Source organism: Leptidea sinapis, chromosome 28, assembly GCF_905404315.1.
Source record: "Leptidea sinapis chromosome 28, ilLepSina1.1, whole genome shotgun sequence".
Lineage (NCBI taxonomy): Eukaryota > Metazoa > Arthropoda > Insecta > Lepidoptera > Pieridae > Leptidea > Leptidea sinapis.
In genome coordinates, this window is record NC_066292.1 from 156,664 (window position 1) to 180,544 (window position 23,881).

General features: G+C 36.3%; 1 pseudogene; it reads left to right on the forward strand.

Moving 5' to 3' along the window:
* Positions 1 to 1,264: 1,264 nt before the first annotated feature.
* LOC126973046 (uncharacterized) lies at positions 1,265 to 14,200 on the forward strand (annotated as a pseudogene).
* The last annotated feature ends 9,681 nt before the right edge of the window (positions 14,201 to 23,881 follow it).

Consider the following 23,881-nt stretch of genomic DNA (forward strand, 5'->3'; position numbering starts at 1 on the left):
GTTGGGACCAGGAAAAGTTAGCATCTACTTTTACACCGAAGTATCTTACACAATCTTATTTCTAAATAGGTGAGCATTGGCAACATAGTTGGTTGTTATGGAAGCATGAGTAACTATGAGTAAACATTGACGGGGATTGTTCGTTAACAGTTAGATGGTTGGAATGAATAAGAATAAACTTGGTTTTTGCCGAGTTAAGTACAATACCATTGTCGTGCGACCATTTGACGACAGCATCTATGTCCTGTTGAACCAGGCGACACGTATCGGCGAGGTCAGTAGCCGGCCCGCAGCGTACACTGATCATCCGCGAACAAGAGAGTGGATCGATCAAGGCACAGAAATATCCTCTTTACCGATGAAAAAAATTTCACGATTGAAAAACACTACAATAAGCAAAATGATAAAGTGTACGCTCACAGTTCTTAAGAAGCTGCTGAAGTTGTCGGAAAGGTACATCGTCATCTTGCGTCAGGGATGGTTTGGTGGGGCGTGTCTTATCAAGGAGTCACAAAACTAAATTTTTGTGAAAAAGGAGTGAAAACTTCAGCCAAAGTGAATCAGTCTTGGATCATGTTGTGAAACCTCTTAGCAATACACGTTTTAAAAATATACTCTGCACCTGGTCACAAGACACGAACTACCCAAGCCTGGCTTGAAACCAACGTTCCGGACATTATAAGAGTTGAAGACTGGCCCTCATCTAGCCCAGACCTCAACACTTTAGTTTGTAATTGAAATGATTTGTAAAACAACTAAAATGTAAATCGTGACTTAAAAGAGTGGCAATGATTTTCTTGCTACTTCTTCTCATTAGCTCAACCCTTTACGAAGTAGCGGTAAATTCAATAAGAAACAATATTTATATATATTTTTTGACATTCATAAGTGTCATTTTTGTGACCGACATGAATAAAGTGTTTTTGAATTTTGAATTTTTTGAATATACACACTCTTATAAAGTTATTATGCGAACATTTTAGAAAATAACTATTTTAAAATAACATTAAATAGAGTTCTCGATAACAGAATTATCCTGACACGATAAGTAGCCCGCATACGTCGTTTGAATAATGATACAAAATATACCATTGTATTTATTAAACATCCTACAAAATTACATTTCTGATTAAAGAAAGAACACAAACTGCTTCTAACCGATTCCATTATTTATTAAACAAATGTGATTTCAAAACAAATAAGATCTATTTTAGAGTATATTTCTTAAAGCCGTCTGTTTTAATATCGCTCTTATTCCCACGGCTACAGGTATCGGTTTCGTGTGATTAACGCCGAGTTCCTCAACCTTCCTATAGAAATGTCCGTGGACGGTCATAGCATCACTGTGATTGCTTCTGACGGATATTATCTTGAACCAATTATAGGTAAGACGCTTCTAAGATTATGTAGTAAACTGTATTAAATTTCTTGTTTGATTTTTGTACGAATTTAGCTCGTATTGTAGTGCAAATAAAAGAGTTAATTGAAGGTGTAGAGAGTCATAATGATATGTTGAATGAAAGCCGATAGTCTGCTTAAATTAATATAGTAAATGTGAATAGAAGTGCTGCATATCAGTTACCAGTGGGAGGCTCCTTGGCACCGGATGCCGGCTAGATTAGGAGTACCACAACGGCGCCTTTTTTTGCGTGAAGCAGTAATGTATAAGTATGACTGTGTTTTGGTCTGAAGGGCGCAGTAGCTAGTGAAATTACTGGGCAAATGGGACTTGACATGACGAGCACAATTATTGTAGTACCGCTCAGAATTATTGGGTTTTTAAGAATGAATTACCATCAGCTGAAAGCCCTACTCGTCTCGCCCCTCATTTTCATAAAAAAAATACATTGACCAAGCTCGTATACCTTCTATTCTCAGATAGGGGATGTATAAAAAGAGATCAGGTAATGAGTACTAAGATAAGGATAATAAGTATGAAAGAATTAATACCAGTAGAAAAAGTCAGTAAAGTATGGTAGGATTGTTGGATTGTGTACTGCGGAGATTTGCGGAAGGGAACGACCCGCACCACGACACCAACACAAGCAATGACATTTAAAATTATTTCCAGCAACATCCCTCGTGACGTACGCAGGCGAGCGCTACGACTTCATTGTGGAAACAAATCCGGTTCCGGGGACTGATGGAGGACTGCGATGAGAGGTAACTCTTTATATATATCTTTATATTGTGTCTGTAAAGTCTCAGTGATATATATCTATATATCGTGCTCATTTATGCTAAGGAAAAGTATACGGAACGCGCGGCCGGGAGTTAGTAGAACATCGTCCCTACTAGCGACATCGCATGTACGAACTATTGTATAAATTACGATCAATCTGTGACTGTTACATCACAAATGTCTCAGACTATTAAGTTTTAACATGAAGACCGATTTACCCCAACAACAGAAAACAATGACAATTAAAAATAAATTTGATATTTGATTTACCTGTTTGAAAATAATTAATCATAGAAAATTAAAAGGCAGGTTGAAACAAAATTGTTTAAATTAATATATTATTATTTAATTACTTAGAAGTCCTAACCCTGACTGCTCTGCCGGCACTCACGTACTGATCGCCGGCAAGCATCCTCTGCTCCCACTGCACCGCCCCACTTGTGTCGTCTTTTTATTGCGAAGATGTTCTACTTACAGATTATTTATTTAATTTGATCAAGGGATCAACAATATATATGAAAATATTTTCAAACACAGAAAAATATTTTAAAATCTGCGATACTATTGAAAACAAACAAACAGTACAGATACTAATATTTAATATCGATAGGTTCACAAAAGCAAAGCAAGTTTGTGTGCTTCATTATGAGGGAGCAATGGATCTAGAGCCTTCAGGAGATCTCACGTGGCAAGAGTCACATAATGAAGGACTTGTTACTTACAAGTCCTTCATGGATCCTTTATCGATATAGAACGCAGTTACGTATTTAAGCATTCATTTGGTGGCTGACGCAGTCAGAATGTCTGCAGCATTTTTTTTTATGGAATAGGTGGACAAATGAGCGTACGGGTCACCTGGTGTTAAGTGATCACCGCCGCCCACTTTCTCTTGCAACACCAGAGGAATGACAAGAGCGTTGCCGGCCTTTAAGGAAGGTGTTCGTACTTTTATTGAAGGTACCCATGCCGTATCGTCCCGGAAACACCGCAGTTTCAGCTTTGTAGTACGAGGGAGAAAGCGTCTTTAAAACCGCACTGTGGAGGACCGCCACACATACAGATGGTGGGGATAATATCCTAACTTGTGGCGTGTCGAAGGTGAAATTCGGCGGCAGGAATCAGGTTAAAGAGCTCTTCGGAACACTCCCCGTGATAAATGCGGTAGAAATAACACAATGAAGCGACGTCTCTACTCAACGCCAAGTGATCCAGCCGTTCACAGAGCACTGAGTCCCCGACAATTCGAGCTGCACGCGGTCAAATGGATCGAGCAGATACTGGGGTGCACCAGACCAGAGATGACAGCAATACTCCATGTGTGGCCGGACCTGCACTTTGTAGAGCGCTAGAATGTGGGCCGGCTTGAAGTATTGCCGTGCTCTATTTATGACGCCCAGCTTCTTCGAAGTTAATTTGGCTTAGCCCTCCAGATGGCCACGGAATTGGCAATCGCTCGAGATTTCGAGACCCAGTATTCCGATACTAGGCGCGGCTTTAAGAGAAGTGTTCTCGCCCTGCGTAGTCTGTGGTACGTGATCCAAGCCATTCGGCATTGTGCCCGTTGAAATCACCCAAGACTACGATTTCAGCGGAGGGGATCTGTGCAAGCACGTCGTCAATTGCCGCTTGAACGCAGCCCATGAGATGATCGGTTTCTGCTTTACCACTATGGGACCTGTAGACACACGCATAGATACGGACGCGGTCGTCTAAATCTACGCGGAGCCAGAGAGTAGACAGGTCCCTACCCTCAAAATTGCCGAGACGGCGACAGCAGATATCCTCCCTAACGTACACACATACCCCGGCATGAGGCAAAAAGTTGTGCTCAATTTTGTACCCGGTGTACGTTAAATATGACGTATCGCTAGGTCGAGATATCTGCGTCTCCGTCAGGAAACAAGGCCGGCTGCGCCGTCTCAATGTGGTGGTGGATGGCGTTTAAATTGGAGTGAATTTCCCTGCTATTGCAAAAGTCCACGTTGAGCGTCGAGCGGGGTGCCGTGGTGTTGCTGCCTCGTTTGTCCTCGGTCATGCGCGGTTCTGTGCTCGCCCCAGAATACGAAGGGCAGGCCGAGCGAGAGTGCTCGGGGAGGGATTCTCCGGCTCTGGTAGAGCCGGTACCCTCCTGGGGAAATATCTTTTTACGGACCGCTCTCATATTTCGTTGTGGGGGGGGGGAAGGGATGGCCTCCGGTCCTCGACACTAACCTATGCGAAACATAGCGGCACTAGGCCGCTACTTCACGCCGGTATTCTGTGCGAGTGTGGTAATTAACGCGGACGATTCTGGCCCGATTGTGCTGACGTCATAAGACGGCAGCGTGACTCTCCCACTTTAACAAGCCCTTAGTCGCCTCTTACCACACCCAAATTGTTTTATATGAAGTAACTTATAAGTGTTAAAGTGAGTAAGCATTTGGCTTAAAATAATTTTTTTCAAAAATTTTACTTCGGGTCGGCAACACTGAAACAGGGCGATAGTTATTCGGGTCCGAAGTGAGTCCCGATTTAAATATTGGTGTTATTTTACTATACTTCAGAAGGTCAGGAAACACGCCATGTTCAATACAGCTATTAAAAACTAGTGCTAGATATGCTGCTATGACGTCAATAACAGAATTTAATATTTTTACAGATATATCAGCAGTTTTTTTCATTTCTAAGGATCTGAAAGTTTGAATTTCTGCTGGGCTTACAACACTGAATTTGAAATTTTGTTTACATTCCTTAACATTTTCCAAAAGAAGTGACTCGGCAACACTGGTGGAGTAGACAAGGGTGCTTGAGATGGAAACTGGAATGTCAGAAAAAAATTCTCAAAAGCAGAAGCTACTTCTTGCTCAGAGTGGATTTTTGTATTGTTTATTATTAGATTATATTCAAACTTGCAGTCTTTCGCTCTTCCAGATTCCCAGTTAATAACTTTCCAAGTCATTTTTATTTTATTTGAAGCATTTTTAATTTTTTCTCTATGCATATATTGCATTGACTTAGCAATAGTACATACTTTCTTAAATAATTTTGAATATTTTTTCACATATAGAAGAAAAGATACATCATGATTACATGATGATCTCTCACTATATAGTTCATATAACCGTTGTCTGCTCCTATGAATACCAGCTGTTGCCCAGTTGTTAAATGACAAGAGACCACCCGAGTTGACTGTCTTAGAAGTAAATATAGAGGCAAACTCTGTTTTAATTATTTTAAATAACTTACCATATATCTCATTTGGAGTACTGTTATAATTCAAATACAAGTTTGAGAGTTTTTCCGAAACATTGCCTCTATATTTCTCCATTCGCCTATTGTTTACCTGAACAAACATAAACTTTTTAGTTGAAGTACATTTGTTTCCTACAATATTAAAAGAGGCTAATTGACCAAAGTGGTCTGAGCTCAGTTTACTAATTATTGATTGAGAAATAGGTTTATAATTACTAAAAATATTATCAATACAGCTTTTAGAGGTGCTGGTTACTCTAGTAGGTTCTAAGAAAATATTTGATAAATTATATGATTTAAACAAAGATTTGAATCTAATACTTGTGGTGGATTTTTCTAATAAGTTAATATTAAAGTCACCACAAATCATAATATATTTCTTAGATTCTGATAATTTTGATAGAACCTCCTCTAATACAGTCTCAAATAACTCATATAATGCATCGGGGGGTCTGTATATACTTACAACAATGGCACACTCAAGCTCTGCACAGGCTATTTCAATGGTACGTTCAACAGAGAGGCCCACAATATCTTTACGGTCTTTGAATTTAAATGATTTACTTATAAGTATAAGAGAGCCGCCACGTGTTGCTGTTTCTCTGCTAAACACACTTGCCTCCCGATGACCACTGGAGTTAAAAATGAGCTCATATTTTCTAAGCCAGTGTTCAGTAAGACATAAGATATCAATAATTTCATGGTTCATTAGTAACTCCAGTTCCAGTTCTTTACCTAACAATCCTTGCATATTTTGGTGCATCAGGTTCACTTTACAATTACTATGTTTCTTAGTACTTGTACATTGTGTATTTATATTGCTAGAGGAGTCCCCTATTGTCTTATTGGCTAATTTAAATAATTTGGAACATATTCCAAGCCAGAAACTAAACTATAAGACTGCTCAATAGAAGCAGTGTAAATCAACTTACTAACCTGCTCAATAGAAGCAGGGGACCGGGTTGCCAAATTATTGGCTGTGTTATAAAATAAATAAAAAGATAGCGATTTAGCTATCTGTCTTTTATAAAAATTAGATAGGTGTAACTTATCAAATGTCAACATTTTGCATTTATGATTAATTATATTATTAATATCAATTATGTGTAGTAACAACTACATAATAAATTACCATTATATGTCACATAATTTGAATGAGACAATAGGGTTAACATATTATTCAAATTGTCTCTTGCTTTGTTTTCCTGTGGCAAATCCTGAATGAATGGCAGTGTGAAAATTATAAGATTTTCTATTTTTAAACAATTTAACTCATTGTATAATTATTGTAGAACATTTTTATTTAAATTCCCTCTTCTCCCAATCATAACAATAATAGAAGTATTAGAGCAGTAAGTATCACTAAGAATTATTTTTATAATTTGATAGTAACTTGCCCCTGGCATGCAAATATTTGTTACTAACTGCCCGTTACTAATTTTATGCAAAATCAACCCCATATTTCTTCCCAGGTCATCGCTATAAATCTTAATATGTTCTTCTTATAGTTGGGATAAATGGAACTAAGTCTCTGACTATTGTAATGGGATTTTTTAAGCGTTAATAAAACAATGTTTGAGTTTAAACCTACGACCTTAACGAGCAAAATGTTAAATATGTATAATGTTTAAATTGTATACTAAATAACAACGTTATACAGCCTTAAGAATAATATCTACATCGTAAACTCATCTAATCTAATCATAACCATAATTACTATGATATTCTAGATATCTTCATGTTAGAAAATAATAAATTGAAGCGTGAAATTATTAAATTACACCAGTCTATAGCATGCCGTACTCATTTGATTAAGATGTATACATTTATTATTTACTAAACAGACACATATGCATTCACACCCACACACAAACATACATACAGAAAATAACAAAAACACGAGAGGCTGTTGTTCTGTCATACAGCTTGTTGTAAAACTACTGTAAAATAATATTGTCAATATGAGTAATCTATAATGGCCTTAATACTTATGTTTTATATTATTTTTACTAACGTGTAAACGTTACTTTAACGTTACTGTAAAGTAACGCTGTTGATTACCAATAAAAAAATAAATCAGTTAATAATAAGTCAGATAAAATATTTTTACTAAGTACACCAGAATGCCAATTTATAATAATTCTGTCTTTGATTAATCATATAATAGATTTATTTATATTAGTCTTCAAAGTTTCAAGATTATACTAAGGTCGGGTAAAAAAGGTAACTTTTACATAAAATAATGTAAAACACAAGCGTTGTAATCCTTTCAAAAGTGTTATAACATTTAAATTTCAAGATTACCTTAATTAAATATTCGTGCGTGAAGTCGCGTGGCTCCGCTAGTCTACAAATATTCTAGACTCTGTTCTCGAACTGTATTTTACACTTGCACTTAGCGATTGATAGTTCTTGCAAGAAATATCAAACGCAAAGAAATTGTCTGGATTCTATAGAATGAAGTATCATTGGCGCAAATAAGAGACATTGTCGCAGCTAGACAGCTGGAAATACATCATACATCCACTATTTACATTATTCAGCCACTTTAGAATTTCTGGAGCGTTCTGAAATTGTTTTATGAAAATAGTATTTTTAGTAATACATATCTTTCCAAAGTTTGATCCTTATCAGCAACAGACTCCATTGATTCAATAATACAGGATGTAATTTTATTTGAAAAATCATTCGGTTCGATTTCTGTCAAAAGCTTAAGAAATTTTAAAAAACTAAATATGCAGTTATTGTTTATATATTGAATTATAAATTGAAGGCATGACTCCTTTCACGACTTTTCTCTAATACTCGTAGTTTCCGACGTGACCATTACCGCCCTTCTCAAAAACTCATACTGTATATCTGAATGGATAAAAACTGTTATAGTTTAAAAAATATAAAAAAAGCAATTGTGTGTCTTTGTGACACTACGATGCAAGTGAAACTCTTTTTATAAAATAACATACCAATTATCATAATAGTAATAAAAAAGAAAGTTATGTATTATCATTAACTTATTCATAAAATAAAATATCATCATTATCATCATCAGCCGGAAGCCATTCACTGCTGGGCAAAGGCCTGCCCCAAAGATCTCCACTACGATCGGTCCTGCGCTGCCCTCATCCAACGTATTCGGGCGATTTTGATCCGATCGTCGGTCCATCTGGTGGCGGGCCTACCAACATATATAATTAAAATATAATGTTATAAAAATCCTTTGTAAGGCAACCCTTATTTGCGGGCATTCGACACAGGGTTCGCATCCAGGCTCATGGGAAGCAGAGCTTAAATCTAGCGCCTTAGAGTACTCGGCCCACCTACCTTGAAAGAAGTAGTTTAAATTAATGATTCAACTTAACCCCTAGATGGACGAAAAGTTTTGACGCGAAGTAATAAAAGATTCACTTTAAATATATCACCAGTGATCTATATAATTCGGTTTCATTATGATATTGTTTGAAAAATTAATTAAATAAAGAATATGTAGGTTAATTTTGAAAACAATGGGACTTTAAACAGAATTGGTATTGGTTGATCTTATCAAACTTATGGTGCAGAAATTCGGGTCGATTTCTGCTGACTGACCAATCGCTTCAACAAACCGTATCGGTCCCTATTTACGCAGGACCAAAATCATCAGTGACTTTCTTCGAAAATGTTTAGTCACTCATGTCAATGTCTAGTTAAATTAATTAAATAATATTAAAAAAAGCACACATTCCTTAATTAAGAAAGGACAGGAATATGAAAATACAAATTGATGACAGCGATAAAAATTGAATTTACTATTAAAAGTAGTTGTCAATTCGATTAATATTAGTTATTAGATTTTTGTGATCAATTTATTAATTTAAATCATGGACTCATGATCAGCTCTGCTTGCTACATCTTAGCCCATCGAGATGTTTGAAAATATTGTGAGAAATTAATTTTATATACGTGGAATATTAAAAAGCATTACATCCTTTTTTAAATGTGATAGTAAATAATTTAAACGATCGTACTAGAAACTGACACCAAAACTCGAGTATATATGTTAAATGCACAACTTCATCTTTCTTATCAATGATTTGTGACTTTCTTTCAGCAATTAAACGCATTGAATAAAGGCGAGGAAGAAGGTGATACTATCAGCGTGGCTGAAATGAAATCACTTGAGGTCTAGGATGACAGTCTAAAAGAAGTTGCTGACTATCAGTTCTACGTGGCTTATGATTTCTACGCAAAGAATAATACACACTTTCATACATCACCCTATTATGGATATTATCAAGGTGAGATAAAACAAGGAGCGTTTAGGCTCACAGTCTTATGCTTACTTACATGTTCAAATTGCGCAACGGAAAGCAATAATGTGAATTTCATTGAAAAAATTTCACACGATATTTGATATTTAAGATGATGGTTGTCAACCAGAGTGATGACTTACTAAAATCACTGACATAGCCCAAATGATTGCAAAACTGAAGTGGCACATAGTTCGGACAATTTAGGCATTACAGTCCTCGACTGGGGACCACGTACCGGAAGACGCATTATTGACGCTCCCCTCAAGATAGACCGATGATCTGGTCAAGATTGCCGAAACAGGATGGTTGGAGATTTGGGGGAGGCCTTTGTCTACCTATATCTGCAGCACTATCTATTTAATGCGTATTTAAATAATAATGAAAAAGATTCTTAAATTTATTTGATACATTTTGATATAGATATAAAATTATTACTACTATTAAAATTTGATATATTAATAGAACAAATATATTTGGTAATAAGTTAGGTACAGTCGACTAGTGGTTGATTGGTTGAATGATTATGTTGCTGTAATTGTTTTACTTTTTTAATTTTGCAGCACCTAGAAGTCAAATTTATCTTAATAATCGAGCAATCTTTAAGGTCGGCTGCGATTTGTATTTGTTAACATTCTCATGTAAGAAATCGAGTAATGTATGTTATAATTACAAGTATTTATTATTGAAAGTTACTTCATTATTAAACTTTTATTTACAGTTCCAAATCATGACAATCGTCTCTACACACTTCAACTGAATCACATTTCGATGAAGATGCCGTCCAGCCCACTTATGCTAAGTCGCCCATCATCAGACAATTACTGCAACGCATGTAACATCGAAAATTCTTGCAAAGAAGGCTTCTGTGAGTGTTCTCACGTTCTATCAGTGAAAAAGAACGCCGTTGTTGATGTCACCATCGTCGATGAGGGTGTCACTTTTGACGCTAATCACCCTTTCCATTTACACGGACATTTCTTCAGAGTGGTCGGTATAAGAAGATTGGCCAGTGACATTACAATTGATGAGATTAAAGCATTTGACGAAGCTGGACTTCTGAAAGGTAATCATAGGAACGCGCCTCTTAAAGATGCAGTTACAGTTCCAGATGGTGGCTATACGGTTATACGTTTTAAAGCCGATAATCCTGGATATTGGCTTTTCCATTGTCATATAGAATTCCATGTAGTAGTTGGTATTGCGCTAGTTTTCAAAGTCGGCGAGGAAAAGGATTTTGCTCCTATACCACGTAATTTCCCAACATGTGGCAGCTATATGCCTGATAATATGTTGGAACATCACACTACAGAAAACCCCAAAGAAGATAATGTAATATCGATATCACATTGGTGGCCAGTAGTTTATGTAAATTCAACATCGTCAGCGACAAAATTGGGTTCTTCTCTGATAGTATTATGTTTGGTTAATAAGATTTTTTTTAAGAACGTAAACTATGAGTACTATAGCTTCAATATATTTAATATAACCCTAATACCAATTTGTACTTATCTTAATTCTTCCCAGTTTTTTGGACTGTACTTACTTGTATTTTATAAAAGGCATTTTGCACGTCAAATGATTTAAGTGTCAAAGGGACTGCTCATCTGATGGTAAATAATACGCCCTGCTGACTTGTCACTTTGAGACAAAAGATGTTAAGTTTCATTAGTACAGTAACATCACTAGCTCGGTGCCCTTCAAATCAAAACACAGCTAGTGGTTGAACACTACTGCTCGAGGCACAGCTATCCCATCTAGCATTGCACATGCCCTGGATGCCCTGTGCAAAGAAGCGTCGCATTGGTCTTAAGGAATGTAAAAACATTAAAAAAAGGTTAAGTCTTTTAGTGCCAGTAATATTTTAGTGTAACTAATTTAATGTTTCCTACATAAATTGTAACGAAATTCGCATGTCAAATTGTATACTTGTTTCCAGTTATGTAATGAATGAACAAGAAACCCAGTAATATAATATAATATTCTTACATTTAAGGGAGTAACAAGACATCATTAGACTGTTTGGGTTATGTTATGAATAAAATGAGATTTTTGTAAACTTGATTGGTTGACTATTATTAATAAAATATTTGTTTTTAATATTCTAGCAATTGTTATTGAAATGATTGTGACATTGTAAATATTAACTTGTGTGATCTATTTCGATAAACTTGCCAAAAATGTAAATCATTTATAAAATGATTTCGTACATCGTATACTAGAAGTCGCTGGTGATATGTGATATTAATTAGTTTTATGAAACTTGTATTATAAGATAAGGATATAGTTATTTAGGTTTACGAATTAAATTTTATAAATTTATATTTAGTTTGTGTTTTATTGTATTCCATTTGCACACATTATTGTTTTAATTATCGCACATTTAAATGAAACATTATCTAAAGGATTCAAACTCTTCTTATGAATCTTAACATTCATTTAAACATTTTTTTTGAAAGTAGTTTAGCGCTATCTGGTGTCTCTGATATTTCAAAATGTTTTGTAGACAAAACATTAGAATATTAGAATATTTACTATGAAGATTTTCTGTGGGTTATTAACAAAATTTACTAACTCATCCAACATATCCAGATTTCTCACGAGTATTAAATTAAATTTTAATTCTTGTGTAAAATATTTTCAAATGTATTGAAAATCTTTACATTAAATAGTAGAGATAAAAAAAATTTTGGTTTGACAAATTTATGAATGTTTAAATTCAATGGACTTATACAAGCGATAATCTTTGATTTATTTAAATTACAATTATTATCCAGCACATATTTTAAGAAACAAAATAAATGTACATAACATTAAAAATAAACATTACATGAAAAACACAAACAGAAAAAACTCGATTCGCGTATCAATACTTGTCAGACAGTTCATTTAATGGAATTGATTTTTGAAAGCTTCTGCTCAGAGCTCGTGTAATTAAAATGGTAGCCGTACGCATAAGTATTTGCGGGGAGTTTGTTGCAGAGACAGGTTTTCTCGCACAAATGGAATCAAGGAATCTCTAAAAATATGTTTTCATACACAATAGGCATGATGCACATGTTTTAACATAATCGAAGTAAAACATAGAATTAGAATACGAATCAATGAAATGTTATATATTCAGAAAAGTATTTTTGCATATATTATAATAATGTTGTTGCAAATAGTGAGTTTGCAAAACATTGTAATCATTAAAGGCAGACCGCTGAAGCAATACTCATTACTGTAAAAGCGTACGTACACGAATTGGCGGCGCGTTGACTTCATTTTGTAAATTCTCCTAATGTAATGAGGATTGCATTGAATGCAATTACCTTTTCGATTACCATGTCGTTGCTATCATTTTCTAGTTCAACACTATTCGCAAAGGGGTTTTATAGCAGTGATGCCTCCTTCAAGCTCATCACAAGTCATCACAAGAACACTTCGATGGTACCATCTTCATTAGAACCCGTCGCTTCATTATAAATATAAATAAAACTATCTAATTGTTATAACAAATATACAAATTGGTTCAAACTTCAGGAATTTGAGGCAAAAAAATCTAAATGAGGCTTGATGATTCAGATGCAGTTTTACGTGAATACGTACATAAATCGATATTTTCTTTAAGCGCTGTTTTTGTAAACAACAAGTTCAACGTTCCGTTAGGCCGGTGAGTAACTATCGAATTCTAGCAAACCTTTGACGTAGGGTCGGCTAAGCTCTTGTGATTCCTCTGGTGTTATAAGAGAATATGGGCAGCGGTGATCACCTATCTGCTGCAGGTGACCTGTATTTACGCTGGTCTGTCCTCCTCCTCCTTAACAAAATGATTGTGTTTAAAATGAAAGTATTCAAATTATATCCGTGAGAAAGATAATTAATATATATATCGTAGTCAATTAGTAGCTCTGAAGGGATTCTACTCACGACGAGTCTCTATAATATCCGGCGTTCCTCAGGGATCCCATCTCGGCCCATTGATGTTTATTATATATATTAATGATCTGATCCCTAGGCTAAGAAATGTTTCCCTGCTTTATGCGGATGACCTTAAAATTTTTAGTCGAATTAAAACTGTTAGTGATTGTATTAATCTACAATTGGATCTTGATACTCTACTCGATTGGTGTAGTGCTAACAGTATGAGTTTGAGTATAAAAAAATGCTCCATTATATCTTTCACTCGTATTAAAAACCCAATTTTATTTGACTATAAAATTGATAATATACCACTTGAGCGGAAGTTTGTTTTACGGGATCTAGGTATTGCTTTTGACTCGAAACTAACTTTTAAATATCACTATGAAGAAATAGCCAAGAAATGTAATAAGCTATCTGGCTTCATATGCAGAGCTACTAAAGAATTCAAGTCACCAAATAGTTTACTGTTACTCTATAAGTCGCTAATCCTGAGCCAAATCGAGTACGCCTCCATTGTCTGGTCACCTCAATATAATACATATACTGATATGATTGAGTCTATTCAAAGACGTCTTCTTCGCGTATTGACGATTAGGTTTGGTCTAAAAAGGGTACTGACTACATATGAGGAAAGGCTATCTCACTTCAAGTTACTGAGCCTCGAGAATCGTCGCAAATTGCATGGCCTAACGACTTTATACAAAATACTGGATGGCACAATTTCTACTTCCCTCTTGTCGAATATCCATCTAAGAGTTCCCAATCGGTCTTCAAGACATGAACAGCCTTTTATCATTCCGTTCTGCAATAATAACGTGTCCTTCCAAAACCCCATCTATAGAATTTGTCGTCAATACAATGCACTACTACTCGAAATCAGTGAAGTACCTGACATCCACAGTTCATCTGTTTGTAAATGGAAATCTAGTTTATATAAATTCCTTAATTAGTTTAAATTTTTAAAAAAGCATCTTAATTTAACTTCCATAATTATTTCCATAAATATTTGTCCAAATATATATTCTCTCTATCTTTTTCTTTTATAATACTACATTACCTAAAGTTAGTTTTAAAATCGCTATTTCTGTTGTATTTGCATAGTTATCAACTTATGCTAAACATGCTGAGTACACACCCTCGTGGAGTTGCAGCCTATCTTGTATTTAGCTGATAGTTTATTTTTTTTATTATGTATTTGTTGTAATTCTGTTGTGTGTACCTATTAAATAAATAATAAATAATAAAATAATATAACCATCCATTAATAACGGCACCTAAGACAAAGAGACAGCAAACCAAATCAATTTCATTTATTCATTTGGTTCAAAGAAATGATACTTATGAATGTTTTTTTAAATTTAGGATGGGGTAAATGAAGGCAAGTGGCTTCCGTGATGGGAAGTGGTGAGGTGGTTGCCCATGGATGTCCGCATCACCAGCGGCCAAGAGGGACATATTTTAACTAAATTATTTGTATCTACTGCAATTTCAATATTTAAAAAGTTGCACGTTGAATTTCTTGCGTCCGGTCTTCAGATCTGTAGAATTTGCAACACGTCATATCCTAGCACTCTTACTTATAGGCATAGTCACAGAAATATGGAAGTCAGCCTTATTCATACGATCCCTAAAAAGGTGACAACTCGAATCCAGGTAGCTATATGCTTCTTACTTGTTTGCCAAAATAATAATAATAGAGTCGTTATTTCCGAAATCACTCAGTGAGACTGAAACACACAAATACTATGCGCTTTTTAGATAGGGACATTAAAAGGCTGGTGACGAAAGAAACGTTTCTTTAAACGGTTTATCACTGGGAGTGTTTCGAAGAGCTGTTTCACCTGATTCCTGCTGCTGAATTCGAACCTTCGCAGGATACGCCACAAGTTAGGATATCATCCCCACCATCTGGATGTGTGGCGCTCACCACAGTGCGGTTTTCAAGGAGCTTTCTTCCACGGACTACACAGCTGTGGAATGAACTTCCTTGTGCGGTGTTTCCATGACGTTACGATATGGGTACCTCCAAAAAAAGCACGAACACCTTCCTTAAAGGCCGGCATCGCTTCTGTGATTCCACTGGTGTTGCAAGAGATTGTGGATGCTGGTGATGACTTAACACCAGGTTTCAACTGTTGGGTAATGCCCCTATTAATATAAACTTTTGGCATACTAAAGTGGACTCAGATTGAGCTCGAAGCCTAGACAGAAAGGTCCGTAAACTACTAACGACATACTGTATCCACGCTCATCTTTAATGAGATTGTATTATATCCCACGGAAATTTGGAGGCCGCTGATTTCTAAGTGCCAAAAACCTGCATAATCGTGAGTTGTATTCTCAGGGAATATTTTCTACGTAAAGAATGGGCAATGCATCGAGAAATTGTGGCAGTAGACAATGGACTTACTCCACTCTCTTTGTCGAAAGAGAACTGGTGAAAACCCGTTATTATTATTATCACTTGAATGTATGGAGGGGAAAAAAGCTTCATGGACGGTTTTACCGGGCTCTCTACGGGCCTGATGTAGACTCAATTTCATCTGTGTCCCTGGCTACGATTTGGTGACCTCTTTGGGAAAACTGAAGGATTTGCCTGTGCAAATGCTGATGAAGTTATGAAGACAAATAACTACATCATGAAGGATGGCACAGTAGACATAATATGTCGGGCGTGTCATCATCCTGGTGAGTCCACCAGACATATTATTCCCAGTTATTCTCGTCTTGCCAATGGAGAGTATTTGCACACACACAAACAACTAGCCAGGATTAACCATCAGCAACTTTTTCATTGATACTATCTTGTTCATTTTGAAGTCTCGTATTACAAGTATAATCCGGAGCCAGTTCTGGAAAACAGCCGTGCTAAGCTCTACTGGGACCGATAAAACATCACGGACCGAACTATCATTGATATGAAGCATTTGTTGATATCACCGTTCCGTGTGATGATAATATCGTGAAAGCTGAGATAGACAAATCGTCAAAGCATCTAGCATACGAGATTGATTCAACAATAATTGCCCCTATAGTTGTTGCCGAAAACGGTCTTATAGCAAAGAGCCTTGACCATTATCTCAAGAGGCTCTCGGTAAATCAGTTTCAAGATCATTTATTCTCATTAAAAACATAACAAACTGTCACTGACATGAGAACAATATTTATAAATAATAATCTATGAATCGACCTTATGATAAACATAATATATAAAAAAACAGGTATAAAACTAAATATAAGTGTGTGCTAGAAAAAGAAAGTATCATCTGTAATATAATTCGCTAAACGAAACTTGAATAAATTAAAAGTGCCTGCATCTTTGATTTTTTTTTTTTTTTTGAGAGGAGGAAATACGGTTACGTATTTATTTATTTACGCCCGGAACGTATATGTCGGACTCGGGTGCCCATACCGACTAAAACCTCCTCTGTGCTGTTAGCAGCCCTGGCTTTCACAGCGAAGTAGGACGTGGGCCGTGGAGGCCGCAAAGACTACGCAACAACAGTCGCGGGGCGTCTCCTAAGGAGACTCGCACCTCAGACCGGCTGTGTGCTTGTGGGAAGGAGAGAGAATGAAAATGAAGATGAAAGATGAAAAGGTGATAAGAACACACTCGCCGGCGAGTGTGGTGATGCTTTGTGTAATGTATGTAAGTGTGTATGTATGTGTTTATGATTGTAGGTATGTGTGTTTGTATGTATGTACGTAGTGTAAATGTTTGTGTGCATGTATGTTTGTGTTTGTGTCTGTTTGTGGAGTGTGTTTGTGATTCTGTAAGTGGTGTATGTCAGTCCGTCAGTCAGTCCGTGTGTGAGCGAGTGTAGTGAAGCGATTAAAGGACGAGGGCTAACGTCTCGTTGGGTATCAAAACAATGTGTGGTGTATCTAGGGTGCGGGCCGCTGGCCATCGTCAGAGCGACGAGTGCCAGTGGTTTGCGGTGGTTGACCGCGCCTACGCCTGCGAAGGCGGTGTGTGCGTGTCTGTGTCGGTGTTTGTGTGGGTGTCGCGTTCGCGATGGTGATGTCGTCATCCGGGTCTACCGTTACGTGTCTGGGACGTCTTATTGGGTTGAGACTATGGTGAAGGGGGTGTACCCGCATGCATTCCTAACCAAGATGTTGGGATGGTTAGGCGCCTTGTCAAAGAAGCGTCGCGAGATCTCTTTAAAGTGTTGAGCTATCGTCGGAAGCTCTAGGTCGCGGTAAAGGTCAACGTTTCGGATTTTTTTTGAACTACTTGCAAACGAAGTAAGTAGCTCGGTCGGGTGAGCGCGAAAACGATGCTTGCGTATGACAGTATGGGCCGTACGATGGTTTTGTACAGCGTCACTTTGTGTTTGAGCGGAAGTTTGCTTCGCCCACACACAAGTGGATAAAGGCGACTGAGGACAAATCGGGCTCTATTGCATACCGTATCAATATGTTTCTTGAAGTTCATATTGCTGTTGAACGTGACTCCTAAGTATTTGTAATCCTTCACCCACGGTATGGGTGTTTCATACAATTTAATGATGTCGAACCGTCGTTTTTTAGCGCGGATGCTATTCGCGTTACCGAAGACTCTTACCACTCTTGGTGGGGTTCACTTCAATCCGCCATTTTCTGAACCAGTTGCCAAGTTCATCGACGGCGGCTTGAAGCACTTTAATGTTCCTGCTCAAGGTTGAGCGGTTCAATAGAGCGGAGCCAAACTAGAGTGCCGTATCGTCAGCGTACTGAGCGAGCTGGACACTCGGAAACTTGGGAATGTCGCTCGTGAAGAGCGAGAAAAGAGTGGGAGAGAGGACTGAACCCTGTGGCACGCCAGACCTGATGGGTCTGGGTGAGGATAGGGTGCCCTCTACTCGATATCGGAAGGAGCGATCAGTAAGGTAGGCTCGTATTATGCGCACGAGCCTGTCTGGCACTCCCAGTTGATACAGCTTGAATACTAAACCGTTGTGCCGTACCTTGTCGAATGCCTTCGCGACATCAAAAAACACGGCTGCCGTGGTAGCGTGAAGTTGACGCCGTACGAGAATGTACTCGGTGAGTCGGTGAGCCTGCTGGGGACACGAGTGAGCGGTTCTGAATCCGAACTGTATGTCGGGTATCAGGTTGAGCTCCGCGATGTAATGATTAAGACGCGCGAGGATTAATCTTTCGTAATGTTTCCCGATCGAGTTAATTAAGCTAATAGGCCTATAGCTACTCGGATTAGCTTTAGGTTTATTGGGTTTTGGGAAACCGATAACAATGGAATCCTTCCATTGTTCGGGGAACGCGCTATTCAACAATAGAATATTAAAAATGGTAACCAATAAAGTACTAAGAGTCGAGGGTAGGATTTTAAGAACCCTATTGTTTATAGTGTCGGGCCCCGGGGCCTTCTTGGAGTGAAGCTCCTTAATGATTAGCTTCACCACTTCGTAAGAGGTGGGTTTTATTACATCGCCTGAAGGGCTCAGAGCGGAGCGACGTTCAACTTCGTCAACGTGTGTCGGGTCGGATGCTGCATTTGGAGAGCACTGGCTCTCGAGACTATCGGCGAGGCATCAGTGATACTCACTGCTCTAATACCTCTATTATTGTTATGATTGGGAGAAGAGGGAATTTAAATAAAAATGTTCTACATAAATTATACAATGAGTTAAATAGTTTAAAAATAGAAAATCTTATAATATTCACACTGCCATTCATACAGGATTTGCCACAGGAAAACAAAGCAAGAGACAATTTGAATAATATGTTAACCCTATTGTCTCATTCAAATTATGTGACATATAATGGTAATTTATTATGTAGTAACATACACATAATTGATATTAATAATATAGTTAATCATAAATGTAAAATGTTGATATTTGATAGGTTACACCTATCTAATTTTTATAAAAGACAGATAGCTAAATCGCTATCTTTTTATTTATTTTATAACACAGCCAATTATTTGGCAACCCGGTCCCCTGCTTCTATTGAGCAGGTTAGTAAGTCGATTAGCACTGCTTCTATTGAGCAGTGTAATAGCTTGTTGGACTCTGCTCCTATTGAGCAAAGTAATTATTTGATTAACACTGCTTCTATTGAGCAGTCTTATAGTTTAGTTTCTGGTTTGGAATATGTTCCAAATTATTTAAATTAGTCAATAAGACAATAGGGGACTCCTCTAGCAATATAAACACACAATGTACAAATAATAGTAAACATAATAATTGTAAAGTTATAAACCTGATGCACCAAAATATGCAAGGATTGTTAGGTAAAGAACTGGAACTGGAGTTACTAATGAATCATGAAAATATTGATATCTTATGTATTACTGAACACTGGCTTAGAAAATATGAGCTCATTTTTAACTCCAGTGGTCATCGGGTGGCAAGTGTGTTTAGCAGAGAAAAGGCAACACGTGGTGGCTCTCTTATACTTATAAGTAAATCATTTAAATTCAAAGACCGTAAAGATATTGTGGGCCTCTCTGTTGAACGTACCATTGAAAAAGCCTGTGCAGAGCTTGAGTGTGCCATTGTTGTAAGTATATACAGACCCCCCGACGCATTATATGAGTTATTTGAGAGTGTATTGGACGAGGTTCTATCAAAATTATCAGAATCTAAGAAATATATTATGATTTGTGGTGACTTTAATATTAACTTATTAGAAAAATCCACCACAAGTATTAGATTCAAATCTTTGTTTAAATCATATAATTTATCAAATATTTTCTTAGAACCTACTAGAGTAACCAGCACCTCTAAAAGCTGTATTGATAATATTTTTAGTAATTATAAACCTATTTCTCAATCAATAATTAGTAAACTGAGCTCAGACCACTTTGGTCAATTAGCCTCTTTTAATATTGAAGGAAACAAATGTACTTCAACTAAAAAGTTTATGTTTGTTCCGGTAAACAACAGGCGAATGGAGAAATATAGAGGCAATGTTTCGGAAAAACATAAAAAAACTCTCAAACTTGTATTTGAATTATAACAGTACTCCAAATGAGATGCATGGTAAGTTATTTAAAATAATTAAAACAGAGTTTGCCTCTATATTTACTTCAAAGACAGTCAACTCGGGTGGTCTCTTGTCATTTAACAACTGGGCAACAGCTGGTATTCATAGGAGCAGACAACGGTTATATGAACTATATAGTGAGAGATCATCATGTAATCATGATGCATCTTTCCTTGTATATGTGAAAAATTATTCAAAATTATTTAAGAAAGTATGTACTATTGCTAAGTCAATGCATATTAGAGAAATAATTAAAAATGCTTCAAATAAAATAAAAATGACTTGGAAAGTTATTAACTGGGAATCTGGAATAGCGAAAGACTGCAAGTTTGAATATAATCTAATAATAAACAATACAAAAATCCACTCTGAGTAGGTAGTAGCTTCTGCTTTTGAGATTTTTTTCTCTGACATTCCAGTTTCCATCTCAAGCACCCTTGTCTCCTCCACCAGTGTTGCCGAGTCACTTCTTTTGGAAAATGCTAAGGAATGTAAACAAAATTTCAAATTCAGTGTTGTTAGCCCAGCAGAAATAATTAAAACTTTCAGATCCTTAGAAATGAAAAAAACTGCTGATATATGGGGCATATCTGTAAAAATAATAAGTTCTGTCATTGACGTCATAGCACCATATCTAGCACTAGTTTTTAATAGCTGTATTGACCATGGCGTGTTTCCTGACCTTCTGAAGTATAGTTAAATTACACCAATATTTAAATCGGGACTCACTTCTGACCCGAATAACTATCGCCCTGTTTCGGTGTTGCCGACCCTTAGTAAAATTTTTGAAAAAATTATTTTAAGCCAAATGCTTACTCACTTTAACACTTATAAGTTACTTCATATAAAACAATTTGGCTTTACTAGGGGACGCTCGACTACGGATGCAGGTGTTGAACTCATCAGGAATATTTTTGAGGCCTGGGAGGAATCACAGAATGCACTTGGTATCTTCTGTGATTTATCTAAGGCTTTTGATTGTGTTCAACATTCAACGCTGGTCAGGAAGCTATGCTACTATGATATAAGAGGAAAAGTATTTTAATTAGTTTGTTTTGTATTACTTGTAATTCTTGTAACTTAAATTTAGCGGCGCTGCCCCATACTTCTATCAAATATAATAAATTTGATTTAACTAATGAGTTGTATATCGTTAGACGGGCCTGCTTTGGAAGACAATGAACAACTCTACGAAGTGAACCAGATAGTGATGATAGTTTAGATTTGACGTGGTCGATTTGAGATTTCCAAGTCAATTTACTGTCTATTCTTAAGCCAAGGTATTATTCTTCTTGTTTCTGCTGCAGTTTTATGCCATTTATGGTAAGTGGAGAATGAGACGGAACACTCTGGTTTCTGGCCTTAAAGATTACATAAGATGTTTTTGAAACGTTAATTGTTAGAAGGTTGTATTGGAACCACTCACACAGTTGTTCGAGATCCTTTTGCGCATGTGAGATAATGTCATGAATCGAGGATCCAAAATAAAATAGACATGTGTCGTCTGCGTATTGAGTTACCTGGCCATGTAAACCTATATCGTGGATGTTGTTTACATATATAAGGAACAGTAATGGTCCTAATACTGAACCTTGTGGAATTCCACAAGTAATAGGCAAGGGCTGACTTTGAATATTGTTTATTTTTACTAATTGAGATCTATTACTTAAGTAAGATATAAACATATTTAGTGCTGTACCAGTGACTCCAATACCTTCCAGTTTTTTAATTAGTAACGAATGGCTTACTGTGTCAAATGCTTTTTTAAGGTCTTTGAATACTCCCAAAACAATATTTTTACAGTCTATATTAAGTTTTATATTTGTAGCTAAGTCTACTGTAGCTGATTGTGTGTTTGATTTTGGCCTGAATCCATATTGCCTATTTGAGAGAAAGTTAAAAGAATCTAAATAATTGTTTAATCTCGTATATAGAAGTTTTTCGAGTATTTTGGAAATCACTGGTAGTACTGATATGAGCCGATAGTTATTGATATCCATTTTACTTCCTGATTTATAAATGGGGGTCACTTTAGCAGTTTTTAGCGATACTGGAAACTGACCCTCTGACAGAAGTTTATTAAAACTAGCAGTAAGTTTATTTAAAATCAATCCTTTAATACATTTTATTGATTTAGTCGTTGTACCATCGACACCTGTACTGCAATTAGGATCTAGGTTGTTGATAATATTAGATATTTCAGTTTCATTACATGGCACTAGTTCAGATAGATTATATTGTGTTTGAATATGTGGTAATGTATATGTGATATTGTTGTGATAGTTGTTCGGTATTTGGTGTGCAAGTAAAGGGCCAATTGTGGAGAAGAAATCATTAAATTTTTTACAAATTTTCGGCAGTTCTGTGATGGGACCAGCTTCAGTTACAATTTTATGAGGAATATCGAAGGTTTTAAGTATGTTAGATGCAAGGGTATTTATAAGAGTCCACATCTTTTTTGGATCTCCTGTATATTTTTGAAACTCTTTACGGTAATACGATTCTTTTGTAGCTTTAATTTTTGTTTCTGTATTTTCCTTATTCCTTTTAAAGGCTTTCTGTAGATCTTCATTTTCTGGGTCTTGTCTCAAGTTTTTCCATGATTGATTCCTTTGACTAATTGAGTCTATTATATCTTTATTAATCCAATCCTTTTGTGGTAAGTTAAGTATTTTAGTTTTTATTATTTTACTTTTCTTAATACTGTGTTTAATAAACTCTTCTAAATCGCTATAGTTTTCCGGTAGTTCATCGATGGTAGTTTTAACTATATTTTGTAATTGGCTATATTCTATAGCCTCGTATTTGGTTTTCTGTTTAGGTGGTGTTTTAAATTTTTTCAATTGTAGTATAATCTGTTTATGGTCAGACATTGAAGAGTCTATATTTATCATGTGGAAGTTTTAATTCGTTAGATTGGTACTGATATGATCTATGGTTGATTTGGAAGTGGCTGTTTCTCTGGTGCAGTATCTTTCTTGTAAATTATTTTATAGTATGTATCCAGACTCACGTATAACAGACTTATATAATTTATTTTTCTATCAGTTTTTAATAGATTTACGTTAAAATCACCAAATAATATGGCCATCTTCCGATTTTCAATTTGGGTTTCGAAGGATTCCAAAAACGTCTTAAAATTAGTATCACCAGGATAGTAAATAACTGCTATATCAAGCGAATATTTTTGTAGGTTTATCCAAAGATAATTATTGCCATTTTCATAAATTTTCTCGAGCGATTGCCAATTCTGTGGCCATCTGGAGGCCAAAGCCAAATTGGC